The sequence below is a fragment of the Panicum virgatum genome, chromosome 2K (genome assembly GCF_016808335.1).
Source record: "Panicum virgatum strain AP13 chromosome 2K, P.virgatum_v5, whole genome shotgun sequence".
Classification (NCBI taxonomy): Eukaryota; Viridiplantae; Streptophyta; class Magnoliopsida; order Poales; family Poaceae; genus Panicum; species Panicum virgatum.
Window position 1 is genome coordinate 13,873,337 of NC_053137.1, and position 15,307 is coordinate 13,888,643.

General features: G+C 47.9%; 1 long non-coding RNA gene across 1 annotated transcript; it reads left to right on the forward strand.

Annotated features, from left to right (window-relative positions):
* Positions 1-5,718: 5,718 nt before the first annotated feature.
* On the forward strand, positions 5,719-8,223 carry LOC120667920. Its single transcript, XR_005672216.1, has 6 exons — positions 5,719-6,025; positions 6,295-6,374; positions 6,894-7,096; positions 7,234-7,410; positions 7,575-7,687; positions 7,772-8,223. It is a non-coding gene; the product is annotated as an uncharacterized LOC120667920 (long non-coding RNA).
* Positions 8,224-15,307: the final 7,084 nt, after the last annotated feature.

Genomic DNA, 15,307 nt, shown 5'->3' on the forward strand with positions numbered 1-15,307 from the left:
CCCTGGTGCTCGACGACGACGACGACGACCTCCTCGATGACATGGTGCGGCCTTCCGACCTTGACGCCCCACCCGCCGCCTGCGGCTCGCCGGAGAACCTCTGCTTCGATTCGCCGCCGCCGCCGCCGTCCACCCACCCGCCAGCAGCCACATCGGCGCCGGCGGCCACCACTCCCTCAACTGATCGTGCGCCGGGCACCTTCTCCCCCCTCCGCACCCTTGACGGCTCGCCCACTCGGACGGCCACCACGGCGTGCTGTGCTCTTTCCCCGGACGCAGCTCCGTTTCTCCCTGGCGGTCACTCCGACGGCCGGGGGAAGCAACTTCGTTGGAGAGACGACACCCCACCCTGTCCGATGATGACGGCACTCCATCCTACCGCGACATGCTGCTGCGGCAACCTAGGGCAGCCACCCCTACTTCAACACTGGCGGTGGCGCAGGTTGATGCTCCGGCTCCGAAGCCCACTCTCCGCTCCATCGTGGTGCTGCCTCCATGTGGCGAGGGTGGGCACCACAAGCATCATCGTCGGCGGGGCCGCCGGCTGCCGTCTCCGCCTCCCTGGACGGACAAGCGTTCTCGGCACAACAACCACCGGCGCAGTACGACGGAGCTGGTCGTCGGTCTCCAGTGGCACTACCACCCTCACAAGGCTGGTCGGGCTGCCCCAACTCGATGGACGATGCTTGAACTGCCTTTCCTTCAAGCATCGGGTTGCTTCGTGTCGTCAGCCATCGCGGTACCTGCGCTGCCACGGCCTTCGACACCATGCCAAGGATTGCTTGCGGCCTCGTCATCCGCCACCTCGCTCGGGCCAGCCTCAGCTGGACGGTCGTGTTGCTCCTGCTAGATTTGGGCATGGTCGAGATCGCCCTCCGGTCTCGGACGATCGGACATTGCGGAAGAATGCTGCTGCTAACGGTGGCCTCGACCTCACGCTCTCTGCCACCGATGCCTTGACCGTAGTTGCTTTGGCCACGGCCAAGTCAGCGATCATGGCTGTGCTTCGCATCGAGGAGGATGACTTCACCCTCGGGCCTGCCTTCCCCGAGCTGTTCGTGGCCACCTTCCGATCTCAGGAGCTTTGAGATCGGGCTTCGGCGGTGAGTGTTTCCTAGGAGAGCTCCAGTGGTCTGCTAGGGTACTCTGGGGCTTCCATACCCGTGGTTCCTGTGGAGGTGCCTCCTATGGAGGTGCCACCATCGACCGAGGTGGTGCCAGCTGTGGTGGCGCCGGCTGTGGAGGTGCCACCAGCGACTGAGGTGGTGCCGGCTGTGGTGGCGCCGGCCATGGAGGTACCACCAGCGACTGAGGTGGTGCCGGCTGTGGTGGTGCCGGCCGTGGAGGTGCCACCATCGGCCGAGGTCATGCCGGCTTCTGAGGAGGCAACCGGCACGGTCGGAGCATCGGAGGACGGCAATTCCGCGGCCTTGGAGGACTTCATCAGCAATGTTACCAGGAATATTCTGCCGCCACTTGTGGACAAGCCGCCTCGTCGCCGTCGAGTTGACCCTGTTCTCATCGACGCACCTCCTCAGCTGCCTTCATCTGAGGCATCTGGCCTCAGGCGAAGCAGTCACTAAGCCGTGGACCCTCTCTTGGCTGTCAAGCCGGCAAAGCGAGGGGCGGTGCTCCAGATGCGCCGACTCGGTGAGGTTGGTGCGCCTCTGCCCTTAGCGGCTTCGGCTGAGCAAGCGGTAGAGAATTTCTTTTGCGAACCTCCGCCGCACCACGTGGACGCATTGCAGGACATGTTTCCAATGTTGAAGAACAAGAGCAAGAGCTCTACCTCCGTGGGATGGAGCATTGACTGAGGGCTACGCTTAAAGCCAGTCGTTTAGGTTGTGCGCGATGTGAGTAGTTCACGTGGGAGTTTATCTTTCGGGTTGTGTTCAGCTGGCTTGCCGGCTTGTGTCCATCTGAGGTCCCTTTCATTTGGTTGTAACCGAATACTATATCAATTTCTTCTTCGTCTTAATACAATGATACGCTACGTGCGTATTCGAGAAAAAAAAGACCATGATTATCTGCGGTTTGTTGATAATATGCTGGTTATATATATATATATATATATATATATATATATATATATATATATATATATATATATATATATATATATATATATATATATATATATACACGCAGACGCACCACCAGACTCACCATACTCATATACACATCTGCAACTGCACCTCTTGTCATACTGAAAACAATTGTGTGTGCATAATTATTTTTTATTTATTGTATACCAGGATGTAGATACAAACAGGTTCCATAGCAATAATCTCATTGCTCGTTTGCAACGGTTGATTACAGGTGTTAGTTACTGACGTAGGAGTATGAGGCATTGGGAACCAAGCTGCTTTATTATGACCCAGGCATCTTCTATGGAGCTCTTGAAATACATATTCTCTGATGTAGGAGTTTTGGGTATGACAAAAACGACCAGGACGGTTGCCTGATGCCAGTTTATTTTGTGTAGCCTATATTTTTTTCTTTTCAGTTTCAACACGAGGCAGTAAAAAACAGAACTGAAATCGCACCCAGGATCACATCCTAGAGATTTTGATTTCTCTAGGGACTTGCCACTTGCAGGCGTGGTTTTCCAGCAACCACCTGTGATTAACTAGGTACAGGGGGACAGATTTTAATCGAACATGCTTGGAGAACTACTAGATTCTACTTCTCTCACTAAACAGCTCATGAACTCAATCCATAGGCATACGAACTTAGTATCGCAAGCCTGAAGGCACTAAGAAGCTGCATGATTCCTTGACAAAGAAATCATGTAATCTCCCTCACTTCTAATAATTAAACTCTTCTAATCTAACCAGGTATCTTGGGCACCGCCTATATGTTCTCGGATTAACACTGATGTTTTTCAGTTCATTCTCAAGCTGAACCGTACCCGTTGTAAGCAGCACTAAATATCCGGAATATGCTCCAGGACAATATGAAATTAATGTTTGTCATGCCCAGTTTTGAATGAATAAAACCGAGCAAATAATTATATGTGCACCAGGATCAAATTACACACATATGACGACAATAGTGAATAACAGTAGCAATATCATAAAGTACCGAAGTTAAATTTATTACAAACCAAACCGAAAGTCATTAATATAAATAAATAAGCATTTCAGTTCGCATTTATTCTAGCAGCGGATACTCCAACTCCACAGGTAGCTGACTGGGGGGAACGTATGCCTAGAAGTCCTGAATATCCTCTGGAAACTCCTCAAACTGATCTTGCTCTGGATGATGTGGTAATAGCAAGGGTGAGCACATGTCGTACTCAGCAAGTATATTGGAAAAGTAAATGATATGCAAGGCTTATGACAAGGGATAAAGGCTGGCTGAGCAAAGCATTAAGCATTTTAATTGAATCATTAGCGACTATTTACTAAGCTTGTATGAACCAAACCCACATTTATAAAAGTAGTAAAACTGAAATAAATGAATGACTTGGAACAAAATAAACAACTGAGTCAACCATAGTAAGTTCCATTAAGTTGAACATGTGAGGGTCCGAGCCGCTCTTGACCGTGAGTACGGCTGATATATCAGTTTTCAATCTGCAGATGTTGCACACTTTACCCACAAGTCGTGTCTCTCTTTGTGTCCGGGTTTGCAAGACCCTTAAACACTTCCTTTGGTGAGCGGCAGGGATTCACTACGAGGCTTTTACAAAGACTTCCCTAACCAGTAGTAGCCCACTAAAGTTTCAGCAGCTGCGTGGATGACCCTCCCCAAGGCATGAACAATTCCCAAAACATAGAACGCACCCTTGGAAAGCAGCGATCACCCCATCACAGGCCCCCCATGTGCCTTTCGATCAGCTACTATAAGCTAGAATCATCTAATTAATCAGCCAAGACCAGAGCCATGTAGTCCTTGTGGTTGCGTTGTTTTCCCGGGTGGTCGCTCCATGGTTGATTTTAATCAAGTTCACAAATATGATATTGTTCCAAAGAGTATGTATAAAGAAGTCTCATGTCTCAAAAGTATTGTAGAAACCACCCATAACCAATGTTCGGCGGCTAAGCATATTACCCAAAAGACTTTTATAACGAAAACCCTGCTAATCAAGGACAAGGATCATCTATAATGGTATATAGGTAGTCCCCATCAATATTAATGCATGCAAGCTTAATTACGTATTATTGGGACCAAGAATGATCAAAGAATATACTTGCCTTGCTCAGTCTCTTGCTGCTGGTCGAAGTCTTCAAAGTCTTGCTCTTGGAAGTTCTCGAACGGCTCCTCGTCTAGACATCACGAACACGCCAAGCAAAAATAGTACATACAAGCAAACAATGGAAACAAATTAAAACAGTACACCAATCATGGAAAAACAGAGGTAAAACACTTGAAAACTAATCCTACATGTTGCAAAGATCGTAACGGTACCAAGAACGCTAAAAACGAAGCTAAAACAGTAAAGATACACTAAAAACAATGCTACAAGGTTTTATTTGCGAGAAAAACTATCAAACTGGACTAAATAGAAAGAAAACAGGAATAAAACGTGATTATTGTGAATAGCAGCGGACAGTGAGTTAATTTTGGAAAAGATCAGGGGTTTTATGAAAAACTTGCAGGGTTGACCCGTGGACTGGATTGACTTGAGTTACATCTATTCTGCGCCGTCGGATCTTGATCCGACGGTCGGGATCGCGTCTGGCGGCCGGGCGGCGGCGGGACGCCGGCGCACGGCGGCGCGCCATGCCCGCGGCGGCGGCCTCGCCGGAGTAGCGCCCAGATGGCGCTAAGATGCACGAAAAATAGCGCCAAAGAGCTCTACGACACCTGCGCAACACGAGGAACACTGCTGGGGGAGTTTTGGTGCTCGGGGAGCGCCGGCGATGGTCGGCGACGAGGAGGTGCGGCGGCGGCGCTCCGGTTAGCGCGTGGAAGCGCTTCGGTACCCGCCGCTGTCCGCCGCTTGTCATCTCCGCCATCGCCTCCTTCTCCGCGGTCATCGCCCTCGCCGTCATCCATTCGGTAATTAATACAGGTGCATCGATCGATCGTTGACCGCGAGCTATGTGGATCTTGCGTGGGTGTTCGTCATGGTGGCTGACGGCGGTGGGTGGTGTTTTCTTGGCAGGCGTACTACGACGCGCTGCTGGGGCACCACCTGGAGCCGACGCCGAGGCACCCGTTCCCGCACGACAAGGGCCGGCCGCCGGCGCAAGGCGCTGCGGTGCGCGCCCTTCTTCGCCTGCCTGCCGCCGCTCTCGCGGCCTCGGCCGCCGCCGGACGCGGGAAACAACGCCTCTCCGTCGTCGTCGGGGCCGACGGGCGGCACGCCGCGGCAGTGCCTGGCCTACTTCGCGGCCATCCGCCGGGACCGCGCGCCGTGGCGCCGCGCGGCCAGCGGCAAGGGCGTGACCCGCGCGCTCCTCGACGCGGCGCGGCAGCGCGCGTCCATGCGCGTGACCATCACAGGCGGCGGGCGGCGGCTGCACTGGAGCCTGCTCTTCACCGTGTGGAGCCTGCTGCAGCTGATGCGGCGGCACCCCGGCCGCGTGCCCGACATGGGCCTCATGTTCGACTGCATGGACCGGCCGGCCGACAACCGCACCGAGCATCGAGCCGGCGACCCCGCCGCGCCGCCACCGCCGCTACTCTTCCTGTACGGCACCACCAGGGTCCACTTCGACATCCGCTTCCCCGATTGGTCCTTTTGGAGCTGGTACGGATTACTACTCATTTATTCCACTGTATACTCCTCGCGTTGTCCTATGCACCGTGCAATCAGCCACCATAGTCAACTTACTTGTGGATTCAGGCGGTGGTGACCAATCTAGCCAACACGGATGAGCAGATCGACACGGCCATGGCGATTCCATGCCGTGATCCTGTGCTGTTCTTCCTCACCCTACCTTTAGCCGTGAGATGCAGAGAGGAAGGCGGAAAGGATTATTGACAAGCAGGTGGTCAACCATGTGCTTGCACGTAGCTTGTCCTTAAATATGTTCTGCAGGCAGATGGTTCTAGGAAGGCACAAATTTGCCAGGTAGAAAAAATCATGGGTCCCCTAATTTGTGTTGTTTGGATTGGCTAGCATTCCTAAGACATGGATGATAATTAGTCATGGTGGTGATTGTAGATAGCCTCCCAATATTATTTCGTATAGGAGTCCATTTATATGATCCTTAAATTGACATTTTCCAGAAGTTATAGGAAGACCAAATAAATTTGTAATTTCACATTGTTCTCATGTCAAGAGCATATTCTTTAAAATAGACATTTCCGTTGAAAAGTTGGTTGTTGACTGTCTTACAGATTAAGAAGATCAGCTGTTGAGGATAATATCATTGTGCTCTTTTGCAGAACAAGCTCTATACAAGCACGAGTCCGCAAAGGTATTTCCTTCTTTAGCGGCAAGAGTATCTTCCATTATTATTCAAAGCTAAATGATTTAGTTTATTCCATATCTCTTCCTTTGCTAATTCAAATTAAATTCTTTTTGTACATACTTTTTAAAATATATTTGGTTTAACCATTGAAAATGTGTTGCCTATCTAAATCCTTTTAATGGTTAACATCATTCCATCGTTGAAATGTAATTCGGTATGCATCATGTAGCGTCAGGAGCTTTCAGATGTAGGTTAGTAATTGTTACCTTTGCCAACACAGTCATTCTGCATAATTTGGAAGGATCACCTTCTTAAAATTACCAAACAATTATGTATTCGAGTATGCATTGTTGATGTCGCTCAGTTTATTTTCTTCTCCATTCGCATGCTATTTGTGCCGAGTTCTTTGATTCACATCTGAGTTCTTTTTTGAATCCTTGCATTTCATATTATTAGGCACTTTGAACAGATTGTGCCACAATTTGTTAATTTTCCATGAAAATGACTGGTGTATGATATTTCCAGCTCTTGGCAAGGACTGATCCATCACATCAAAACCAAATGACCGGTGTCCCATTTTTGCATCCTGTTTGCTATAATACAATTGCAACTTTTCTTGCATTGGTGTTTGTTGATGCTGAGCATCAATTATGATTTGTGTTAACCCAATGAGGTTGAAAGAGAAGTTCCGATTTAAAAAGTAGAAGACGTTCATGCCCATAATGAAGGTGTGATTTCCTCACAAGAGATACTGTCTTTTGTAATCACCACTTTCCTTTTGTAGTATTTATTTGTATGATTTACTGACTTACCTTGGCTTAGGAACTAACTGCATCAGTGGTGTTATTTGTAATTGTGGATGCAGGGGAGAGGCTAGGTTGGTTTTGACCACCAAACATAGGACGGTGCCTTGAATCATGGGGTACTGATGTTGTTGGCGTCAAAGCATTCCCTCTGCACTCTGACATGTTATGAGATTTGGAGCAAAATTAAAGTTTCAAATTTGATTAATAAACAGGAATACTGGTGAAATATTTCTAAGGTAACCACGGTTTTGTATTGTGAAATATTTCTACATATATGTTAGTATGTTTACAACTGGTTCATGATGGTTCTTCAAAAAAAAAAACTGGTTGATCAAGAGACATTTGTTTTCGTTCTATTTGTGTCCAATATTCAATTTGTTTTTGGGATGGTTGTATTCAGCTCTTGATGGAAGCTAAGCTCAGCTAGCGCAGACTCAGTGCGGTACAGATGACTGCGGCTCGAACTATGGTTCCACGCATTAAGCCTTCCTACGCTAAAACATTCAGGATGGGGTAGTGTACTACTCCTTGCTCTTCTTTTATTCATGCCCTGATGAGTGGTTTATTCTGCCATGTTTGAGTCCAAATTGATCTCAGGTGTGACTTAAATTGGCACCGAGTCACTAATGGAACTGATGGGCTTTCCAGATGTGAGCAGGCACACAGGTAAGGCATACAGGTAAGCAGGCCCAATTTTCTGTTTTTGCACACTTAGCTGCAAGCCAAGTAGGAGCCAAAGCAGCAGCTCATTGCTCACTGTCCAGTACTCACTGTTCAATTTCAGTAATCGCTAATTCTTTCTTACAATTATGACACAGTAATAATATAGCATGTTCATTATTGCCTCATGGTATTTCACATGGTCATTAATTATGTTTATCGTCTCTGTGAAGTGTCACGTGGATTTCAAATTACTTGTTTATGGATACAACGTATTTCTGCTGTTGAGGACAACAGAGTTATACACATATAACTATTCTTTCCTTGTGTTACTAGGTTGAGAGATTTTTGTTGTTTATAAATCATATATTTTTGTTGTTTGATTTGCATCAAGATTTGTCCCGGTGTTCACATTAAAAAATTTCGACTCCCGTAGCAACGCATGGGCATTCAACTAGTATATTAAAAAGGAGAGCGGCAAAAGTTCAACTTACAAGGCACCTAACCAGGAGTTAGGCAAAGCAGAAGAGGGGGAGCGAGGTTAGAGGGGGGGGGGGGTACAAAACAAAACTGTACAGCCAAGAGAGACAAAAGAAATACAGAATTACAAAGCTTCAAGCCAACATATGATGGAATGATGCAAACTTTGCTTGATTCGGATAAGGTGCTTTATAACTTCAGCTTTGAAACCGGCCTCCAGGAGGCAAGGCTTGGGGGTTAGTTTGTTGTTGAAAATATAATCATTTCGCTCATTCCAGAGGCACCAGGCACCTATCAAGAAAATTTCCATGAAGAAAGGCTGCATGAAGTCCTTCTTAATTAGTAATGTATAACTTCTGATATATTTGTCACACCCGGTTTTGAGGACAAAATCGAATGCATAACTATATGTATGCCAGGATCAAATTTCATACATATAGAGACATTATAAGTGAATAATCAGTAATAGTATCACGAAAAAGAGAAATACAATAATTAAAAGACTATCAGAGTTATACAACTTATCTTGGAAACGAAGGCTTCAAACTTCACAGGCAATCGACTGGGGGTTGCGTACGCCTAGAACTCAGCATCATCTTCAAAAGACTTTATACACATTCTCCTTCTGAGCAGCAGTAAGTAAGGGTGAGTACACTTATGGTTGGTACTCAGCAAGGCCACAAGAAATAACTAGAAAATGATTTAATTCCATCTTTAATTAAATTAATCATGTAAGAGTTCAAGCCGCTCTTGACCATGAGCATGGCTAATATATTAGTTTTACACTCTGCAGAGGTTGTACACTTTCATCACAATTCGCGCAAAAGTTCCGAAGAACTTTGAACACAACCACGCATGTGCTGATCAGGCACAATATCACATTTACGAGGTATGATTGCATAGGGACGCTACGAGCCTTTTCCAAAGAATCACTATATGTACGCACTGGTCCTTGGCTTTCTGCGGTACCTTAGAAGATGAAGCTTTTTTCACCCGCTCCATCAATTCTCGATAACCCAAAAATCCACCAATCAAACGCCCAAGGCACGACATATAGATCATCTAATTACTTAGCCAATACCAGAGCCATATGGTATTGTGGTTGCACTATTTTTTGGGTGGTTCTCCATATTTCAATTAATTCACAATACTCTTATAAATAAACATAGATAGAAGTATGGTTAGGGTCACTTGCCTTTCTCCAATGAAAAGCTACTCTTACTGCTCTTCAGCTTTTGCTCACTTGGAATTCTTAATCTTCAATCTTCGAATGGCGATCCTTCTACTCGGAGCAAGCATTGGGCTACCATACAAAGCAAACAAGTACAGCTAAAAATAATACACCAAACAAAAGAAAGACTTTAAAAGAATGCACTAAAGAACAAGACTCGCTGCTACGGTTACGAGAGCGCAAGAAACGCGGAAAACGAAGCTAAAACGAAGAAATTATAGCTAAAATAGGGTTTCAGGGGCTTATTTGTATGAGTTTTGGAAAGAACAAGGGCTCTAGGTCGATGGCGGCGGTGGCGGAGCCTCACCGAAAAATTGCACTCACGCGATTTCAGCCACGGTTTTGTGCGAGAGTTGGCCTGGGAGAGAGAGCGCGCGATGACGAACGCATCTAGGGGATCTGGTGACCGAGTGGGAGGCCGGATAGGGGCGCACGGTGGCGGGAACAGAACGGCGGCGATGGCGAGCAATCTCGCCCGGCTAGGAGAGGGAGAAAGAAGGGAAAACGACTGGGGATTCTTCTCACCACGACTCGAAGCTCCTGGGCGACTTGTCGATGACGAGGAAGCGGTGGAGCGGTGGGTCGGCGTCAGCCCGAGCTCGGGCGGAGCTCCAATGGAGGCTTGTCTAGGGTTTCGGGCGAGAAAAGAGGCGGCGAGGCTTTGGAGGGTTCCAAGGCGGGTCCACGATGCTATAAATAGGGACGGCCAGGAAACCTTGGCGTGCGCGCCAAGGCGCGGTAGGCGGCGCGTATGCCTGCCAGACTCTGCTCGAGTCCGAGCTGAGCTTGAGAGGAAGGGGATGGACCCGACGGACGGGCCCCACCTGGCGGCGAGTGTGAGAGGGGGAGAGAGAGGAGGGAAAGGGAAGGCCGGGCTGGGCCGGGAAAAGGTAACGGGCCGGTTTCTGGGCTGCGGGAAAAGAAAAAGAAAGAAGGAAGAGACAGGAAGAGATGGGCCGGCTGGGCTGAAAAGGGATAGGGAAAAAGAAAAGTTTTGCATTTTATTGAGAAGAACAAATGCATTCAATTTAAATTCGAATTCAAGAATTCAAATTCAAACTGGACAACAAACAATAAAACAATGCAGAAGCAACATGAATGCAACACCAAAAGAACAACCTTATTTAATTTGGAAAACAACCAACATATATTTTCTTTTACACTAAATCCCTTGTGAAAAAAATAAATGTTGGAAATTTTTTAAAATTATGAAAAAATTATTGTTTTATTTTTAGTTTTAATCACATCCTGAAATTCAAAAATTTCAGGGTGTGACAATATTAGATTTTTCACTCCAGACAATTCCTAGAGAAAACCAGCGACAGGCCGCAGTGGGACAATTGAAGAATAACTGCTCAAAAGTTTCTTCAACTCCCTCATGACAGGGGGCACAGTTGTACCCTTGCTCTAGGAACTTTCTTCTTCTCAAGATATTTCTGGTGTTGAGCCTATCATTTAGAAGCAGCCATGCAAAGAATTTGATTTTAGGCACACATTTTGTTTTCCAAATCCAGATGATAGAGTTGTGTGGTTGCAAAGATCTAAACTGATATTGATAATATTTGCTTGATGAGTATCACATGGGCATCTCTGCAATAATAGAGTCACCTTCGGGTACAAAATTAAGATACGCCGAACGATTGGAATTCAGTGACCCAGACCCCTATACCAACAACACCACAGAATATGAAGCACTTCTGTTGGGACTCAAGAAAATGAAAGCGCTAGGGCACCCAAACTTCATCGTCAAATCTGACTAGAAGGTTATCAGGGATCACGTGGAAAAAGAATCAGAGGCCAAAAAACCAGAAATGAAACAAGCGGTCAGGGCCATGGAAAAACACTTCAAAGGCTTTACCGCCATGCACACATCCCCAGATCCCAAAATGATGAGGCAGTCTTCTCTACGAGAAAATAACTAAACCTTCGACCAAACCAGTCGGTCGGTTGTAATTAGCTCAGAATGCATCAAATAATCAGTCAGCCGACCACTCCTGACATCTCCCAAGCCATTCCCCTTTTCATACATGTATTCATACGTGCCCTAATTGAGCCATCACGCTATGCTCCCATCTGATAATTGCATGCATACCCTTTCTTGCAGCGCACTCAGTGTTTTGCCTCTAGCTTGCAGATGCAAACTAAACACTACATTGCATATATATAGCAGTGACCATTGAACAAAGATGTATTCAAAGCATACATGTATATTAATGGAGTTAGCGTGGTCGTTGGCTTGCAATATTTGTACTGTATTAATTTGGAGGATTATGGCATCAATATAAATGTGGCTACCTCCTCATTCAGTTTCCATAGCTTATATGGAGCAATGCAACTTGGCCGTGTTGCATTCAACAAATGGGAATTAGAAATATGCAAATGGAATCGTTCGCATGAAGGGGCTAAATAAAAGTTAGTTCTGTTGGGTACCTGGTTCTTTGGCCTTAGCTCCATGCCTTAAGCGAAGGAATTAATGGTGCTTTTTCCTTTCTAGCTAGCTGCCTTTTTGCAGGACCACTATGTAACCACAACAAAAACAAATGAGTTAAATACACCAGCGGCCCTCGAACTTGTCCCCAAGTGCCATTTAGGTCCACGAACTTACAAAATCGAAATTTGGCTCCCTGAACTTGTTAAGTTGTGCCACTTAGGTCCATACCCCTTCAAGGGGCATGAATATATGCAAAAAAAACCCTTGAGTTTTATTATCTTCTATATCTACGTCCTCCTACCGGCTCGCCTCGCCTGACGCCGCGCGTTGCTCGCCTTTGGCCGCGCGTCGTTCGCCTCCTGCCGGTCCGCCTCGCCTGATGCCGCGCACCGCTCGCCACCGGCCACGCGCCGCCCGCCTTGCCTGACGCCGTCGCTCGCCTCCGACCACCCCGCCTCGCGCTACTCGCCTCCGGGGAGGGCTGAGCTTGAGGATAGGGAGGGGGAGGGAGGAGAGGGTCGTGCCCCTGCTCGCCGCGAGCTAGGGAGGAAGGGCGCGGATGCCTCATGCTACTCGCCTCAGGGGAGGGCCGAGCTCGAGGATAGGGAGGGGGAGGTAGGAGGGGGCTGTTCCCCTGCTCACCGCGAGCTAGGGAGGTAGGGCGTCGGCGGTGGGTGTCGGCCCGCAGTCCTCATCCTCGTCGCTGCCGTGGCTGGGCCCGCCATGGACGCCACTGCCATGGGAGGGCGGAGGCCTCTGCCAGCGCCGCCGCCATGGGAGGGGGATGGAGGAGGCAGGACCAGGGGTCGGCAGATCCACTCGGGTCCCCTACCCCACCACCACAGGCCTCCCCCCGCCGCGGAGCTTGGCCGCCGGCGCCATGGAGCCACCATGGCCGCTGCCGCCATGGCCACGCGGAGGAAGGGGCCCGACCAGAGGAGCCGGTGTGGCCGAAGGAGGAGCAGCCCTCGCGCGCTCACCCTTTCCCTGCGCACTGCAGCTCTTGGCCGGCGGAGGGAAGGAGGAGGGGCGCGCCGGAACGGAGGAGGACAGCCGCGCGTGAGAGGAGGAGAGGCGCACCGGCAGAGGGAGGAGCGGCATGCAGGTCGGCGGCTCGCCGGAGGTGGGCGTGCGGCATGGAGGCCGGTGGCTCGCGGCCGCGGGAGGCGCGCTCGCGGCGTGGAGGCCGGCGGCTCGCAGAGGCAGGCGCGCGGTGTGTGCGGCAGCCCTGCCTTCTATCCCTCAAGGATGTGAAGGTAGAAGACGATAAAACTCAAGAGCCTTTTTTGCATATATTCATGCCCCTCGAAGGGGTATGAACCTAAGTGGTATAACTTAACAAGTTCAGGGAGCCAGATTTCGATTTAGCGAGTTCGTGGATCTAAGTGACACCTGGGGACAAGTTTGAGGGCCGCTAGTGTATTTAACTCAAAACAAATTGTGATTCAACAAAGGCTAACGATCTGGTCGAATCGAAAATTTCTATGTGCCGGTATCCCTGCCTGCTGTTGCTGTAGACATATCCCCGGTATCCCTGCCTGCTGTTCAAGGCTAACGATCTTGGTCGAATCGAAAAGGTGAGGTACCGTGCTTGTGCCGGAGGCAAGATATTTCATGTTGCTGTCAGATAATGTCAACATTGCCGCTGTATCCTGGCATCATTTCCAGTTGTTTCGCTCACCACTGTCGATCGGTCATTGCTGCCAAGCTCCGAAATTTCACTATGCATCAAATTCAGAGAGATTTCGCAATAATTCAGTCTGAAGTCTGAATTATTGCGGCATTAATTTAGAGAGATTCGGATTAAGGCAGAGTTCGCTCTGAATCTCTGAGATATGCAGATACTAATATGGCATTAATCCTGATCAATATGCACTATCACAAAGTAACGGGCGGCAGGGCGGGTCCAAACTGACGGCTGCTGGATCGGATTGCAGCATGCAATGCATTCTATAGTTGCCAGCTCCAGCCTCCAGCTAGCTTGCTTGCTCCTCCTAGGGTGTGTGCTGTGCTGGCCCCCCGGGGGCCTGGACGGCCGGTGGTGGTGTCCGTGACCGTGGCTGGTAGATGCTGCCGTCCAACCATAGAGCATTCACTCGTGGATGAAAACTGTGAGCACCAGCATTTGAACCTTGGTGAGCGGTGAGAGTGGAGTCTTGTAAATTTCTGTAGTAATACCGTAGCAGGAGATAAGATGCTTTCATCCGCATGGAATGAGTACAAGCTAGTGAAATATATCATCTTCCCAGACATATTGTTGGTTCGAACCATAGCAGTAGTTTGGGCTGACTCATCTCCCTAAAAAACAAACAGAAAGTCAAACCACCATCTGTAGCTCCTGGCCATGAGGTGGCACCACGTTCCGGCCTTCAAACCGCCTTAGCTGCCTAGCTATGGCAGGGGAAGACCAGATAACAGCCTCCGTCCGTCCCACGTATAATAGCAACGACATAAGATGTGATCTGCAGTTCCCATAATTAGAGGCCAGAAGTTATAGTGTTATAACAGTGATACAAGATGCCATGGGTTAGGTTTGATCATTATTATATATCGTTAATACATATAAACATATTTCAAATCAGTTCTCACTCTCTTTAATCTTTATATAGCACTAATTATATATGTATCACATATGCAGAGAGATATTACAAGCTGAGAATCAGTTGTTTGAAATATTAAGTGGCAAAGGTTCAAACTTTCCTTTTAGTGAGAAAGTGTTCACAGCACAACTCCGTGGCATCATTACTTTCAAGCCACAAATGATAATTCTTACCTTGTATTCCCTTGATACACAAAGCTGAGGATGAATTGTCCATAAACAGCCACCCACCAATCCCATTACAGATGCAGCAAACTGCCAGCCGTTGAAATCGCCACCATATGACTACATAACCAATTGCAGGAGAATGTTTAGTTTTATTCCACCATCTTGAACAATGTACCTCTTAGTTTCACAAACTAGCTTTTAGAAATGGAACTTCCAAACAATAATGTGCTATGCTATAGCACAGTCCAGAAATTAATATATGATACATTAATAAACTGAAATCAAAACTAAATAATGCTAACACATACTGATAAAGAAGAAGCCACCCGAAAGCTCTGGGACAACCCTGTCAGTGCAAGGCTGAACCATCCTGTGTACTCAACGGGTAATCTGTGCTTCATCCCATAAGCAGCCATGAAGCATAAGGTTGGAAAAGGAATACTGAGATAGTGCCTACTATCCTGAAAATTTTGTGCTCGGACACGAACAGAGAATTAGTCATAAACAAATAATAACTGGATTGTATGTTTATTGACTCAAGTACTAGTTTTTGTTTTACCCCAA